The 12,228-nt window shown below is 49.1% G+C and overlaps 1 pseudogene; it reads right to left on the reverse strand.

Annotated features, from left to right (window-relative positions):
- Positions 1 to 10,786: 10,786 nt before the first annotated feature.
- Positions 10,787 to 11,025, reverse strand: LOC139267563 (U2 spliceosomal RNA; annotated as a pseudogene).
- Positions 11,026 to 12,228: the final 1,203 nt, after the last annotated feature.

Here is a 12,228-nt window from a genome sequence, read left to right on the forward strand (position 1 = left end):
TGGGGTTTCTCTTCTGATCACAGTTTGTGTGGTTTTACATTTACACAAAAGGTTTCTTACAGGGGTTTCTCATTGTTTAGCACAGATTAACATTAAACATTCTAAACAGGAGTATCCAGGAGTTCTTACAGATTACAGGAAATCAGTATTTACATCTTTTGTGTTTTACATTAAGCATTTTATACAGAATGTTTAAAAAGGTGAATCACGGAGTTCAATTGCCTGGGCCTTTCATTGGGCGCTTTATACAGATATTTTCTTTTGAAAGTTATTACTGATTTTCAAAAGTGAGGTTTTCAAGCCCGACATAATTTGTGCACAGAAAGCACCCAAAAACAACAATGTGATAATGATCAGATAATCTGATGTTTAATGATGTTGGTTGACGGGTACTTATTGGCCAGGACACAGGGGAGAACTCTCCTGCTCTTCTTTGAAATATTGCTGTAGGATCTTTTCCGTCCACCTGAGAGGGCAGATGGGCCCTCAGTTTAACATCTCATCCGAAAGATGTCATTTCTATGTGCAGCACTCCCTCAGTACTGCCACTCCGAAGTGCAGCACTCCCACAGTACTGCCACTCCGACAGTGCGGCACTCCCTCAGTACTGCCCCGCCGACAGTGCAGCCCTCCCTCAGTACTGCCCCTCCGACAGTGCAGCATTCCCTCAGTACTGCCGCTCCGACAATGCAGCACTCCCTCAGTACTGCCACTCTGACAGTGCAGCATTCCCTTAGTACTGCCAGTCCAACAATGCAGCAGTCCCTCAGTACTGCCCCTCCGACAGTGCAGTGCTCCCTCAGTACTGCCACTCCGACAGTGCAGCATTCCCTCAGTACTGCCATTCCGACAGTGCAGAACCCCCTCAGTACTGCCACTCCAACAATGCAGCAGTCCCTCAGTACTGCCGCTCCAACAATGCAGCGCTCCGTCAGTACTGACCTTCCGACAGTGCAATGCTCCCTCAGTACTGCCCCTCCAACAGTGCAGTGTTCCCTCAGTACTGCCCCTCCGACAATGCAGCACTTCCTCAGTGCTGCACTGGGAGTGTTAACCTGAATTATTGAATTAAGTCTCTGGTGTGGGACTTGAACCCATGACTTTCTGACTCAGAGGCGATAGTGCTGCCCACTGCACCAAGCTGACACCGATCCAGTACTTGATCAGGTGACTCTGTTCAATGGTATATTTCGGAAATAAACAATCTGCGTGACTTTCTGTAACTAAAGCAGTTTCAGTTTTTAATGGGAGATCTGCTCTCCTTCTCAATGCAGCAGCACATTGTAGGAAGGACCCATTAAGTGAGATTTTGTTGAGACATTGAGAGCCGGATCGATGGCCTCACACATGGTCAGTGTCAGAGAATGTGGGGAGGACAGTGAAAGATAATCTGCAGTTATCATCATTTTAGGCTAACTGGGTTTTGCAACATTGAATTCATGGGCAGATCGAACGATTAAACTTCAATTTGTGTTAATTAGGGTGACAGATTACATGTCGCGGGATGTGGTTTATCTCCGGTTCAACACGAGGGAAATGACCCTGGACTTGGAGGGAAGCAGAAATCGGTGAATATCAGTGAGTGATTGTGGCCCAATCTGGGTAATTATAGATTCTGGCAGTGATTTATATCGGGAGCGTAGGTCCTCGTTTATTGCAAAGCACAGACTCACTTTAGCTGGAAGTTCTTTATCTTTATTTTCAAAAGTAGGAAAATCATGCTAAATATTTATAAATCACTGGTTAGGCCCCAGCTGGAGCATTGTGTCCAATTCTGGGCACCACACTTTAGGAAGGATGTTAAGGCCTTGGAGAGGGTGCAGAGGGGATTTACTGGAATGGTCCCAGGGATGTGGGACTTCAGTTATGTGGAGAGACTGGAGAAGCTGGGATTGTTCATCTTAGAGCAGAGAGATTAAACAGTATTTTGATTGAGGTGTTCAAAATCAGAAAGGGTTTTGATCGAGTAGATAGAGAGAAGCTGTTCCCAGTGACAGGAGGTTCAGTAACCAGAGGACACAGACTGAAAATAATTGGCAAAAGTACGAGTGGGGGAGAAAATAAGAATTTATTTTTACGCAATGATTTGTTAAGATCTGGAATGCACTGCCTGAAAGGGAGGTGGAAGCGGATTCAATACTGTGCAGCGTCGAGAATCCGGAGTTCAGGAATCCGGAATGTTCCAGAATCTAGACCGATCGGTGGTAGGATTGTCCGGAATCTGTAAAATGTTCTGGAATACGGTTCCGACGAACCTGCCGACCTCGGGCCTCGCTTCGCCGCCTCTTATGTCACCCTGCTCGCCTCAGTGCCGCTGCCCTTACCGCGGGGCCTCCTCGCCGGCCCGACGACGACCTCCTTGTCGGGGCCCCGCCCGACAACATCCTCAGAGGGACTGGCCCGACGATGACCTCACCCGCGGGGCCGGCCCAACGCTGACCTCACCCGTGGGCCCGGCCCGACGATGATCTTACCCGCGGGGCCGGCCCAACGATGACCTCACCAGTGGGGCCGGCCCAACGATGACCTCACCTGCAGGGCCGGCCCGCAATGACATCACCAGTGGGGCCGGCCCGACGATGACCTCACCAGTGGGGCCAGCCCGACGATGACCTCACCAGTGGGGCCGGCCCGACGATGACCTCACCAGTGGGGCCGGCCCGACGATGACCTCACCAGTGGGGCCGGCCCGACGATGAGCTCACCAGTGGGGCCGGCCCAACGATGACCTCACCCGCGGAGCCGGACCACGGATGACCTCACCAGTGGGGCCGGACCACGGATGACCTCACCAGTGGGGCCGGCCCAACGATGACCTCACCAGTGGGGCCGGCCCGCGATGAGCTCACCAGTGGGGCCGGCCCAATGATGACCTCACCAGTGGGGCCGGCCCGACACGAACAGCTCCTCGGCAGCTAACCCCGCCCCCCACTTTCTGACATTCCGAGATCCGGAAATGCCCGAATCTGGGCTCGGATGTTTCCAGATTTGTGACGCCCGAAAGCAAACCGCAAGTCCGGAATAGCCCGGAATCAGGAACGGCCTTGGTCCCGAGGGTTCTGGATTTTAGGCGCTGCACGTGTAGTAACTTTCAGAAGGGAATTGGTTCAATACGTGAAAATGAATAATTTGCAGGGCGATAGGGAAGGAGCGGGGAGTGGGACTAATTGGATCACTCAAAGAGCCGGCACAGGCCCGATGGGCCGAATGGCCTCCATCTGAGCTGTGAGATTCTGAGATTCACTGCCTGCTGCCCTCCAGTCGTTGGGATAAAGCAGTTATTCTCACTCACTCTCCCACTCATCATTCTCTGGGTCATTCCCAGTTCAGGGGGATGGGTTTGGGTGAGAGGAATATAAATGCTTGAAACAGACTGTGTTTTGCTGGCAGTGATCGAGCACCTGTCGGAACCGTCAGTGTGGGGAGATCGTTATTGCTGCCGCTGGGTTTCTGTTATTGATCACTGCAGAAAAACACCAACAAAATAGCAGCTTTGGGAATCAATCTGCAGGAACACTGGCCGTGGCTGGACAGGGAGTGTGTCGGTGCTGGGTTCAGTTTGTGTCAGAAGTTCGCCCACTTTCTAGGATATCCGCACTCCCACACTCCCCCAATGTTTCACACTCCCCCAATGTTTCACACTCCCCCAATGTTTCACACTCCCCCAATGTTTCACACTCCCCCAATGTTTCACTCTCACCCAATGTTTCACACTCCCCCAATGTTTCACACTCCCCCAATGTTTCCCACTCCCTCAATGTTTCCCACTCCCCCAATGTTTCCCACTCCCCCAATGTTTCCCACTCCCCCAATGTTTCCCACTCCCCCAATGTTTCCCACTCCCCCAATGTTTCACACTCCCCCAATGTTTCCCACTCCCCCAATGTTTCACACTCCCCCAATGTTTCACACTCCCCCAATGTTTCCCACTCACCCAATGTTTCCCACTCCCCCAATGTTTCCCACTCCCCCAATGTTTCCCACTCCCCCAATGTTTCACACTCCCCCAATGTTTCACACTCCCCCAATGTTTCACCCCCCCAATGTTTCACACTCCCCCAATGTTTCACCCCCCCAATGTTTCACACTCCCCCAATGTTTCCCACTCACCCAATGTTTCCCACTCCCCCAATGTTTCACACTCCCCCAATGTTTCACACTCCCCTAATGTTTCACTCCGAGGGAGTGCCAAACAAGAGAAGAGTTTCACCGTCACACACTCACTGAAACTGAAATATGGCACCTCCGAAAGTGCAGCAATCCCTTCAGTACTGCCCCTCTGACAATGCAGCGCGCTCTCAGTAGTGCATCTCTGACATTGCAGCCTCCCTCAATACTGCCCTCCGACAGTGCGGCGCTCCCTGATTACTGCCCTTCAACAGTACAGAGCTCCCTCAATACTGCCCTCCGACAGGACAGCGCTCCCTCAGTACTGTCCCTCCGAAAGTGAAGAACTTCCTCAGTACTGCCCCTTCGACAAGGCAGGGTTCCCTCGGTACTGCCCCTCCGACAAGGCAGTGTTCCCTCTGTACTGCACTGGGAGTGTCAGACTGGATTTCTCACTCATGTTTCCGGTGTGGGACTTGAACCCTCGACCTGGGGACCCAGAGGCGAGGGTGTTTATGATAATTACAGTGGGGAAGACCTGTTGTCACCATCCTAAGGTTTGGGAGACCGACCACAGATACTTGGTCACAAAACACTGTAATTGCTCCAATCCCACATTTCAGTTCAGTGAAATTCGAGTCTGATTGTGGCAGAATCCCAGTCCATTCATAATATGGAGCCTGATCAATCAGCCCAGCGCTCCTGGATAAGATCGAACACTCAGTCACTGGGAAACAGGCCTGGAATTAATCTTTAATTGGCGATGCTGACAGAATGTGGTCTGATAATAAAAGCCTGGGGCCATTCACTGGCCACAGAGAAGAAGTTGAGAGTGTTTGAGGAATCGGAGGCTGTTGGTGAACTTACAGATACTTCGTCACAAGACCCTGAGTGATGGCACTCAATGATCGGGGTCAGAGGGCATCCAGCAGACACCCTGCCTCATTGAAACCCCTGCCGAGTCTTGAATCACGTTTAATCCCATTTTACAGGAGCATCGGCTGATTAAAATAACCCGAGGGTTTTGCTCTCTGAGTGAGACCTGACGATCAGTGACCCAGCTATCTGTGGGCCCAGTATTAGTGAGGACTGACTATCAGTGAGATCCTTCTATCTGTGGGCCCAGTATTAGTGAGGCCTGACTATCAGTGAGACCCAGCTATCTGTGGGCCCAGTATTAGTGAGGACTGACTATCAGTGAGACCCTTCTATCTGTGGGCCCAGTATTAGTGAGGACTGACTATCAGTGAGACCCAGCTATCTGTGGGCCCAGTAATTGTGAGGACTGACTATCAGTGAGACCCAGCTATCTGTGGGCCCAGTAATTGTGAGGACTGACTATCAGTGAGACCCAGCTATCTGTGGGCCCAATATTAGTGATGAATGACTATCAGTGAGACCCAGCTATCTGTGGGCCCAGTATTAGTGATGAATGACTATCAGTGAGACCCAGCTATCTGTGGGCCCAGTAATTGTGAGGACTGACTATCAGTGAGACCCAGCTATCTGTGGGCCCAATATTAGTGATGAATGACTATCAGTGAGACCCAGCTATCTGTGGGGCCCGGTATTAGTAGCCCATTAAGGCACAGCAAGTTCCCACAAACTGCAATGTGATGTTCCATTCTCAATATAGAACATGATCAATCAGCCCAGCGCTCCAGTATCAGACTAATGGGGCAACAACTGAGGGATTTGCTCGGCCACTTCAGAGGACAGTGACGAGTCAACCACATTGGTGTGGGACTGGAGTCACATATGCCCAGACCGGGTAAGGAGGGCAGGTTTCCTGACCAGATTATCTGTTTTAGTGATGTTGGTTGAGGAATAAATATTGGCCAGGACACCGGTTAGAACTCTCTTGCTCTTCTTCGAATTATGCTATTGCATCTTCTACGTTCTCCGGAGAGGGCAGACGCGGTCGCTGCTAACGTATCATCCGAAAGTGTAGCCCTCCATCATTACTGCACCACCAAATGTGCAGCTTGCCCTCAATGGCCCATCAATCTTCCCTCAATGACCCATCAATCTTCTCCCAATGATCCATCAATCTTCTCCCAATGACCATCAATCTTCTCTCAATGACCATCAATCTTCTCTCAATTACCATCAATCTTCTGCCAATGACCATCAATCTTCTCTCAATGACCCATCAATCTTCTCTCAATGACCCATCAATCTTCTCCCAATGACCCATCAATCTTCTCTCAATGACCCATCAATCTTCTCTCAATGACCCATCAATCTTCTCTCAATGACCCATCAATCTTCTCTCAATGACCCATCAATCTTCTCTCAATGACCCATCAATGTTCTCTCAATGACCCATCAATGTTCTCTCAATGACCCATCAATCTTCTCTCAATGACCATCAATCTTCCCTCAATGGCCATCAATCTTCTCCCAGTGACCTATCAATCTTCTCTCAGTGACTCATCAAACTGTTCAGCGAGCTGGAAATCAGCCTGGGAAGGAGCTTGGTTTCCACCTGTTGATTCAGGAGTGGGACGGCCCATGAGTAGATCACCTTCATTAATAATTTAAAGCTTCTACCAAGAATAATGACCATGATGATATAATTACATGAATTCGATGAGGGGATAATGTAGTTTATGGATTTCAGTGCGATCTATAAAAAGCTCAGGGTAACAGATTCTGCCCCTGAAGACATTATTGTATAAATTAGTCAACTTAACCCTCAGTGAATTCAGATCGTTACTTGAATTTAATGAAGCTGTTCAGTTTCAGCGCTGGGATTTTCTCTAACAAGGTTTAAATGTTATTTTTTTTAATTTGTGAAAATCTTTGATTCTCATTCAACATAAATATTCTTGGATTTTGCTCATAACAGTCGCTGTTCTCTGTAATCCCAAATTCCCGTGTTTCCCAATCGCAGATGAACGGGAATTTGGGATTACAGAGAACAGGTTTACTGATCAATGGCCCATCAGACAGAGACAAAGAGCTCATGGGAGTTGGTTCCATTTCTTTCATTCATTCGGGGGATGTGGTCATCGGTGGCATGGCCGGCATTTATTGCCCATCCCCAGTTGCCCTGAGAAGGTGGGGGTGGGCCGGCTTCTTGATCCGCTGGGAGCGGGTTTGATACAAACTGAGTGTCTCGCTCGGCCACTTCAGAGGGTCATTAATAGTCAACCACGTTAGTGTGGGACTAGAGTCACATATAGGTCAGAGGACGTGAAAAATAAAATAAGAGGGCCAAAGAGAGGGTCTGAGAATAGAATGGTAGCCAACATAAACAGTTATACAAAAGTCTCTATAGGCATATAAATAGTAAATGGGTAGTAAGAGGAGGGGTGGGGCCAATTCGGGACCAAAAAGGTGACCTATGCATGGAGGCAGAGAGTATGTATGGCTGAGGTACTAATTGAGTACTTTGCATCTGTCTTCTCCAAGGAAGAGGATGCTGCCATAGACGGAGTGAAGGAGGAGGTAGAGGAGATACTGGATGGGCTAGAAATTGATAAAGAAGAGGTACTTGAACAGCTGATTGTACTTAAAGTAGATAAATCACCAGGATAAGATGGGATGCATCCTAGGATGCTGAGGGAATTTAAGGCCGAGATCGTGGAGGTACTGACCATAGTATTCCAATCCTCTATAGATGCCGGGGTAGTGCCAGAGGACTGGAGAATTGTAAATGTTACATCATTGTTCAAAAAACTAGTGTAAAGATAAACCCAGCAACTATAGACTGGTCAGTTTAACCTCGGTAGTGGGGAAGCTTATAGAAACAGTGATCAGGGACAAAATTAATAGTCACTTGGACAAGTGTGGATTAGTAAAGGAAAGGCAGCACAGATTTGTTAAATGCAAATCGTGTTTAACCAACTTGTGGAGTTTTTTGATGAGGTAACAGAGAGGGTTGATAAGGGCAATGCGGTTGAGGTGGTGTACATGGACTTCCAAAAGGTGTTTGATAAATTGCCACATCATAGGTCTACCAGTGAAGTTAAAGCCCATGGAATAAAAGGGACAGTTGCAGCATGGATACGGAATGGGCTCAGTGACAGGAAACAGAGAGTCGCGGTGAAAGGTTGTTTTTCGGACTGGAGGAAGGTACACAGTGGTGTTCCCCAGGGGTCGGTACTCGGACCACTGCTTTTCTTGATATATATTAATGACTTGGACGTTGGTGTACAGGGCACAATTTCAAAACTTGCAGATGACACAAAACTTGGAAGTATAGTGAACAGTGACGGGGAGAGTGATAGATTTGAGGAAGACATAGCCAGACTGGTAAAATGGGTGGACACGTAGCAGGTGAAATTTAACGCAGAAACTCATGAAGTTTAGGTACAATCCAAAAGGGGGTGCAGGAACAGAGAGACCTGGGTATATGTGTGCATAAATCATTGAAGATGGCTGGGCAGTTTGAGAAAGCAGTTAAAAAGGCTTGTGGGATCCTGGGCTGCATAAATAGAGGTATCGTGTACAAAAGTGTGGAAATTACGATGACCCTGTATAAAACACTGGTTCGGCCCCAACTGGAGACTGTGTCCAATTCTGGGCACCACACTTTAGGAAGGATGTGAAGGCCTTCGAGAGGGTGTAGAGAAGATTCCTGAGAATGATTCCAGGAATGAGGGACTTCAGTTACGTGGGTCGATGGAGAAGCTGGGGTTGTTCTCCTATGAGCAGAGAAGATTGAGAGGAGATTTGATGGAGGTGTACAAAACCATGAGGGGTCTGGACAGAGTACATAGAGAGAAACTGTTCCCATTGACAGAAGGGTCGAGAACTAGAGGACACATGTTTAAGGTGATTGGCAAAAGAATCAAAGGCCATCAATGTTTTTTTTTATTACACAGCGAGTGGTTGGATTCTGGAATGCATTGTCTGAAAGGGTGGTGGAGACAGACTCAATCTTATCTTTCAAAAGGGAGTTGGGAGTGTATCTGAAGGGAACAATAATTGCAGGGCTACGGGGAAAGGGCGGGGGAGGGGAACTAGCTGAGAGCCAGAATGCACTGAATGGGCCGAATGGCCTTCTGTGCTGTAACCATTCTATGATTCTCTGATTCTGTGATAGGCCCAGACCGGGTAAGGACGGCAAGTTTCCTTCCCTAAAGGACATTAATGAACCAGTTGGGTTTTTCCACAATCCCACAGCTTCATGGTCAACTTTTCTGATCCCAGATTTTTATTGAGTCCATATTCCAGGCTGACACTCCCAGTGCAATACTGAGTCAGAGACAGGCCATTCAGTGGAGAAGTTAGGAAACACTGCTTCATGCAAAGGGTGGTAGAAGTTGTGGAACTCTCCCACAAAAAGCGGTAGTTGCTCGCTCAATTAATAATGTTCAATCTGAGTCAATAGATTTTTGCTATACCAGAGTATTAAGGGATATGGAGCCAAGGCAGGTAAATTGGGTTAGGATACAGATCAGCCATGATCTCATTGAAAACCAGAGCAGGTTGGAGGGGCTGAATGACTTCCTACTGTTCCTGTGTTCCTATGACAGAACACTGCACTGTCAGAGATACCGTCTTTCAGTTGAGATGTGAAACCGAGATCCCGTCTGACCTCCCAGGTAAATGTAAAAGATCCCATGGGACTATTTGGGAGAAGAGAATGGAGGTTCTCCCTGGTGTCCTGGGCCAATATTTATCTCCAAACCAATATCAGTAAAACAGATTATCTGGTCACTATCACATTGCTGTTTGTGGGAGCTTGCTGTGCACAATTGCAACTGCATTTCCTACATTACAACAGTGGCTGCAGTCCAGAAATACGTCATTGGCTGTGAAGCACTTTGGGACGTCCTGAGGTGGTGAAAGGCGCTATAGAAATGCAAGGTATTTTTTTCTCAGCTGAACATGTTGGTCATTTCTCCCAAACTCTCCCTGTTGTGATTTCAGGCTCTGAGTCCTGAGCAGGGCCAGAAATTGGCGATTGGAAGCTCTAGTGAAAGGTTTGAGAGAAATCCTCAGAGAGTGCAGCGCTGATCTGAAGGTCAAACATTCCCGGCATTGCACACACTTTATTCATTATTTATATCTGGGCCTGACGTCGCCTGTTTAAATGTTAATAAAGTGAAATTGTTTCCACTTGACTTTCCAATCATTTCACTTTGCTCATCCTTGGACTGATTGTTTAGTAATTTGCAGAGTGGGACATTTCCTACTGCCCCAGTACTCGGGACGGACCCAACATTTCCAAATGTCTCTCTCGTTGCTCCACAGATTCTCACTCCGCTAATTTCCCTCCTGTTCCCACGGCACTTTGCTTGTTTCATCCTGGAGCTTTGATTTGGTTGGATCTGATCGCAGTGTTGCTCACACTGAACATCCTGGGTCTTGTGTGTGTTCCAAGGTCTGGGCTGTTGTGACTTTCACACTCGCTGTTTTTAGCATTCTAAAGGGACTGGATAATGTCGACCGTGATCAGCTGTGTCACCTTGTCCAGAACAGTAGACCCAGAGGAAACAGACTGCGCTTGAAGGGCAAATTCAAAACTAATCTGGGGAAATAATATTTCAGTGAGTGTGGTCAGTCTATGGAACAGGCTCCCTAGCGAGACAGTGGGAGCAGTTAGTATTTTTTTTTGAAATTCGTAGCCAATCGTTCCAATTCTTTGTCAAATCACAAACGCCAGAGGTCACCTTGCACACGCCAAGGATCACTCTGCGCCAATGCTCTTAGCCAAAAGGCCTAGAGCCACTGCACCGTTCCTGGAAGTACTGCAATACCAGGTTCGTGCCATGGAGGTGGATGGGTCAGGTCCCCCACACACCTCCGTGGAGGTGGATGGGTCAAGCCACCCCACCCACCTCCTGTTTCCAAAAAAGCAAGCATATACCTTCCTGATCCAGGGAGAACCACCCGGAGGTCATGGTGGCTACTCCCCTGTCAGGTCAGTTACGCATGATCTTAGCCAAAAGGCCGAGAAGCGATGGGAGCAGTTAGTATTGATTCATTCAAAGGCAAATGAGATAGACTTCCCCCAGAAAATCACATTGTGTGCTCCAGTATCTGAGTAATTTGGGACGTGCTTTGTGGTGGGTGTAGCGAGCTCGGGGGGGAACAGGTGACTTTGGGCCTATGGTTCCCAAAGCTCTCCACCCCGGGGTTTTCCTTCACCTCATGTCTGGGTCAGTTGTAGACTCATTGATCGAGGTCCATCGCTGTGATTGGTCAATAACTCCATTATCATTGGATCATGTGACTACCAGGATGGTAGACGGTGAACTCGATGGACCCTGGGTCTGTTTAACAAATCCTATGTTCCTGAATCTGGGCCTGAAATTGGTCCCCCCACAATGTAAATTTTTAGCGAGAGACCCATTTCTCCCGGAGGTTCTGTTGTGAACGGCTCAGTTAGACTTGACCTGTGATCAGCGGCACCTGCCTGGCCTCCTGCTCATCCCACTACTTTCATCACCCGCCATTGGCGGCCATGCTTTCAGCTGCCTGGGCCCTAAGCTCTGGAGTTCCCCCCCGAAACCGCTCTTCCTCTCCGCCTCTCTCTCCATCTTTAAGATGCTCCGTGAAACCTAATTCCTGGGCCAAGCCTTTGGTCACCTGTCCTAATACCGCCTTATGTGGCTCGATGTCAGATTGTGTCAGATTTACGCTCCTGTGAAGCACCTTGGGACATTTTACTCTGTTAAAGGTGCTATATAATTGCAAGTTGTTGTTGTGGTTGTTGTTGATCACAGTTTTATTGTTGAAAGCCCAGCTCTGGTTCACTAAAGAGTGGCCAGCGTCTGCGGGGAATCAGTGAGGAAGGACCTTGTGATGGGGGGAGAGGGGCAGACACGCAGATGGTGATAGCGGGGAGAGGGGCAGGGAGCAGGGTGATGGAGGGAGAGGGGTGGGGAGCTGGGTGATGGGGGAGAGGGGCAGGGAGCTGGGTGATGGGGGGAGAGGGGTGGGGAGCTGGGTGATGGGGGAGAGGGGCGGGGAGCTGGGTGATGGGGGGAGAGGGGTGGGGAGCTGGGTGATGGGGGGAGAGGGGTGGGGAGCTGGGTGATGTGGGAGAGGTGCGGGGAGCTAGGTGATGGGGGGAGAGGGGTGGGGAGCTGGGTGATGGGGGGAGAGGGGTGGGGAGCTGGGTGATGGGAGGAACGGGACAGGGAGCTGGATGATGGGGGGAGA

Source organism: Pristiophorus japonicus, chromosome 7, assembly GCF_044704955.1.
Source record: "Pristiophorus japonicus isolate sPriJap1 chromosome 7, sPriJap1.hap1, whole genome shotgun sequence".
Classification (NCBI taxonomy): Eukaryota; Metazoa; Chordata; class Chondrichthyes; family Pristiophoridae; genus Pristiophorus; species Pristiophorus japonicus.